Here is a 5,286-nt window from a genome sequence, read left to right as displayed (position 1 = left end):
TTCCTATTTTCTTTATTCCAAATCCAAAAATCTGTTGTTTTTCTTAAGCAAAACAGTTAAGCATCTCCTCTCGCTCAAACCATTATGTTTTCACATTTCCTAGCTAAAGTAACCAAAGCACCTTTCTAAATAAAGTTCTCACCCTATGTGAAATTAAGGTGCCAACTGCTAAAATATATTTTCTACCAATTCTTATTTTTGATTGTCTGAATGGGGACAATCTAATAGCTATATCATTGAATCTGGGCTATTGATTATTGAGGATAGCAGAGTTAGGTGGAAGAAATGTGAGATTTGGAGTAAAAGGTTTAGGTTTTATATATCTGCTTTTCCATTTAAATGCTATATGGCTTTGGAGAACTGACACAGACCCTCTGAGCCTCTCTTTGCCATTATAAAGTTGGGATGACTTCCACTTTAGAAAATAATTATAGGATAATCTGAGAATGTGTAGACAAATCGCTCAACTAAGTAGTTGGCATGTACTAACCCTCAATAAATGTTCACTTTTGTTATCTTGGAATTCATTCCTCTTCTTCCTAGCTTCCCCAACCCCCGCCAATATCTTGTAACCATATTCTGATTTATAGCTTGGAATAATGGGAAATGCTATCGAACATGTAGATATGGATAAAAAATATTTTTACAGTCAAATTTTAGCCCTTTCTTTATATATTTCATAACCAAACTCCTGCATTACTATGCACCCACACAATGGAGTTGAGAAATTAGCTTCTAAACATACTGAAAGCAGAATAATCATGCGCAGAAAATGGACTTGGGAGGACCCTGGAAGCTCTTAAATGCTGGGACTGTGTGGAAATATTTCATACACTGTTATTGGTATGTTTTCCTCATTTGTGGCAACTGATGCAGTGGTATTTTTGTTTGTTTGTTTTTTACATTTCTTTTGAGCAGAGCATATGCTCAGAGAATGATGCCAAGCAGGGTGAAAGGTTGGAAATTAAGCAGGACTCAGGCCTCATCTTCTGCAGCTTTTGGAAATTATAATGACAATCTGATAATGGAAAAAGAGTGCTGTTTACAGCTTAAGCTAAAAAATTATGTGTGTCTCCCCTTTGGCAATTTTTATTTTTAACAGATCTTTTCTGTCTCCTCCTTATAGAGTGCCTGGACATCAAGATCAGATCAATTTGGAATTTCATGCAAATAAAACACACCAACTTAATGGGATGTGAAAGAGTTGGCTTCATAATAAATCCTTGTTGAAAGGCACTGGAATTACATTTGAAATGGAAGTGAAACAAAGTTGAATTTTATGGCACTGGCTTACAGGCTCTGTCTTGCACTGTTTACAGATTGACCCAAATAAAGTGAAGAAGACCAGAATCAGGACCCATCCTGGCATATACCTTTCAACTGATAACATATGTTGGTTCCTATGTATTTAATATATGTATTTTCATGTTTATTTCTTTATTTTTATTAACTTTTCCAATAAGATTTCTCCCCCAAAATACTAATGTCAATTAACATTTAAATATAGAACTGTAAGTTTAAATGTAGAACTGTGTTGAGCTAGACACAATATGATTTCCTAATTATTACCAACCTATTTCATTTAATTTGTAGAATCCCTTGCAGTTTTTAGATAACTCTCTACAATCTCATTTCTTCCTGTTATCAATCCAGTACTGATAAAGTAGTATCCCTAAACTGTAGTTGAAAACATTGTAATTCAGAGAAGTGAAGAGACTCATCCAATGCATATATTTGAAAGCAAAATAGCTGATTTCAGGATTTTCTAGATCTTATTTCCTGGCTGACTTGGTGTAGGTGGTAGTAAATAACATATGTGGTTTTGGTACTGCAGATTTTAATCTATGGTGATCCACATTCTGTTCCAGAGACACCATGCATTACTATGGTCTCCAGGCTGTTGGTGATCATAACACTAGGGGGCACCATTTTGACTTCCTTCTTACATTAGCCTTTAGGGCCTTCATATTTTCATATTGAAGGTTGATGATGAAATCATGGGGAATTTTATTTCATCTTGTTCAGACAAGATTTTTGCAAGAGGTTTTATTTATGAAAGGGAGATAGTGCTTTCTTTCCACTAGTGGAGATGTGTAGAAAATTAATTCCTACAGAGTTCTAATTCCTGTGACTGATATCAAGAAATGAGTATTGCAGAGTAGGACACATTCTTAGGGACTGTCATGCTCATTTAATTCTTAAACAGCTGGATTCCTTTCTCTTTTTCTCCTCACTATTACAGGGATATGGGCAGAAGGCCCCTTGTGTGACTTTGGAAGAAGGTTTTGAGGGTAAGAGAAGGATTTCTCTGTCATCAAAGATAGCTACTCTGGTATTGTGGCTTAGCTGCAGCAACTATGCAGAACCGAACCATTAGCACCCAGCTCTCAAAGAGATGTTGCATTTTGGGATGTTTGTATATGCAGAGGTTACAAACTACTTGATGTATGAATTGATTTGTGCTGCATAACAATTAATCAATTATTTTCATACTCATGGGTCTGCAGGTTGACTATTTTCATACTCATGGTTCTGCAGGTTTTCTGGTTAAGAGGAGAAGCTCTACTGTAAGCCAGAGAAGAAAAGCAAGAATCTAAGAATAAGGTGCTACTTGGTATCTGCTATCTGGGTCTGTGTAATTTGGAGTCCCTAGCAGAGTGCATAATGCATTTAGTGAGAGGTATTTGTCTTTTCAAAATAGGATCCTGGACCTAATGGGCACTGCTTGAATTCAATACCAGAACATAATTCTAAATATCAGTAAAGTTTAAGATCATATACATTGCAGTACTTCACAAGGTTTCGGGGTAGGGATTTTATGAAGAGATGACATAATTATTTTTTGAGTATTCCTGACTCAATACTCAATAAAGATAGCACTATACTGTTTACACGCACGTGCATAACAAACTATAAAGGACATGTAGTAAGTAATAAACTCAGTGTCACATTCCTCTCACAGCCTGCTGATGACTATAGTTAACAACTGTTTTTTACCTTGAAATTTGATGAGAGCAGATTTTAATTGTTCTCACCACACACACATGCACACATGCACACATGCATGCACACACACAAATAACTGTGAGTGATGCTGAATGTGTTAACTAATTGGATTGTGGTCATCACTATACAATGTATACTTACATCAAATCATCATGTTGTATACCTCGAACATACACATTTTTGTCAATTATATCTCATTAAAGCTGGAAAAATGTATTTCTGATAGGTCAAGAAAAAAAAGCAATTCTTAAGAAAAAAGAAGCGGTCGGGAGCCAAGATGGCCAAATAGGAACAGCTCCAGTCTATAGCTCCCAGCTTGAGCGACGCAGAAGACGGGTGATTTCTGCATTTCCATCTGAGGTACCGGGTTCATCTCACTAGGGAGTGCCAGAGAGTGGGTGCAGGTCAGTGGGTGCGTGCACCATGCGTGAGTCGATGAAGGGCGAGGCATTGCCTCACTTGGGAAGCGCAAGGGGTCAGGGAGTTCCCTTTCCTGGTCAAAGAAAGGGGTGACAGATGGCACCTGGAAAATCGGGTCACTCCCACCCGAATACTGTGCTTTTCCCACGGGCTTAAAAAACGGCGCACCAGGAGATTATATCCCGCACCTGGCTCAGAGGGTCCTACGCCCACAGAGTCTCGCTGATTGCTAGCACAGCAGTCTGAGATCAAACTGCAAGGCGACAGCGAGGCTGGGGGAGGGGCGCCCACCATTGCCCAGGCTTGCCTGGGTAAACAAAGCAGCCGGGAAGCTCGAACTGGGTGGAGCCCACCACAGCTCAAGGAGGCCTGCCTGCCTCTGTAGGCTCCACCTCTTGGGGCAGGGCACGGACAAACAAAAAGATAGCAGTAACCTCTGCAGACTTAAATGTCCCTGTCTGACAGCTTTGAAGAGAGCAGTGGTTCTCCCAGCATGCAGCTGGAGATCTGAGACCGGGCAGACTGCCTCCTCAGATGGGTCCCTGACCCCTGACCCCCGAGCAGCCTAACTGGGAGGCACCCCCCAGTAGGGGCAGACTGACACCTCACACGACTGGGTACTCCTCCGAGACAAAACTTCCAGAGGAACGATGAGACAGCAGCATTTGCAGTTCATGAAAATCCGCTGTTCTGCAGACACTGCTGCTGATACCCAGGCAAACAGGGTCTGGAGTGGACCTCTAGCAAACTCGAACAGACCTGCAGCTGAGGGTCCTGTCTGTTAGAAGGAAAACTAACAAACAGAAAGGACATCCACACCAAAAACCCATCTGTACATCACCATCATCAAAGACCAAAAGTAGATAAACCACAAAGATGGGGAAAAAACAGAGCAGAAAAACTGGAAACTCTAAAAAGCAGAGCGCCTCTCCTCCTCCAAAGGAACGCAGTTCCTCACCAGCAATGGATCAAAGCTGGACGGAGAATGACTTTGATGAGCTGAGAGAAGAAGGCTTCAGATGATCAAATTACTCCGAGCTACGGGAGGATATTCAAACCAAAGGCAAAGAAGTTGAAAACTTTGAAAAAAATTTAGAAGAATGTATAACTAGAATAACCAATACAGAGAAGTGCTTAAAGGAGCTGATGGAGCTGAACACCAAGGCTCGAGAACTACGTGAAGAATGCAGAAGCCTCAGGAGCCGATGCGATCAAATGGAAGAAAGGGTATCAGCGATGGAAGATGAAATGAATGAAATGAAGTGAGAAGGGAAGTTTAGAGAAAAAAGAACAAAAAGAAACGAGCAAAGCCTCCAAGAAATATGGGACTATGTGAAAAGACCAAATCTACGTCTGATTGGTGTACCTGAAAGTGACGGGGAGAATGGAAACAAGTTGGAAAACACTCTGCAGGATATTATCCAGGAGAACTTCCCCAATCTAGCAAGGCAGGCCAACATTCAGATTCAGGAAATACAGAGAACACCACAAAGATACTCCTCGAGAAGAGCAACTCCAAGACACATAATTGTCAGATTCACCAAAGTTGAAATGAAGGAAAAAATGTTAAGGGCAGCCAGAGAGAAAGGTCGGGTTACCCTCAAAGGGAAGCCCATCAGACTAACAGGGGATCTCTCGGCAGAAACTCTACAAGCCAGAAGAGAGTGGGGGCCAATATTCAACATTCTTAAAGAAAAGAATTTTCAACCCAGAATTTCATATCCAGCCAAACTAAGCTTCATAAGTGAAGGAGAAATAAAATACTTTACAGACAAGCAAATGCTGAGACATTTTGTCACCACCAGGCCTGCCCTAAAAGAGCTCCTGAAGGAAGCACTAAACATGGAAAGGAACCACTGG

At 40.7% G+C, this 5,286-nt stretch overlaps 1 long non-coding RNA gene across 1 annotated transcript; it reads left to right on the top strand.

Annotated features, from left to right (window-relative positions):
- Positions 1-693: 693 nt before the first annotated feature.
- LOC134739957 (uncharacterized) lies at positions 694-4,483 on the top strand. The gene is made up of 3 exons (XR_010127119.1): positions 694-843; positions 1,127-1,392; positions 3,233-4,483. It is a non-coding gene; the product is annotated as an uncharacterized LOC134739957 (long non-coding RNA).
- Positions 4,484-5,286: the final 803 nt, after the last annotated feature.

Source organism: Pongo pygmaeus, chromosome 7, assembly GCF_028885625.2.
Source record: "Pongo pygmaeus isolate AG05252 chromosome 7, NHGRI_mPonPyg2-v2.0_pri, whole genome shotgun sequence".
Taxonomy (NCBI): Eukaryota; Metazoa; Chordata; class Mammalia; order Primates; family Hominidae; genus Pongo; species Pongo pygmaeus.
This window is presented reverse-complemented; position numbering and strand designations above follow the sequence as displayed.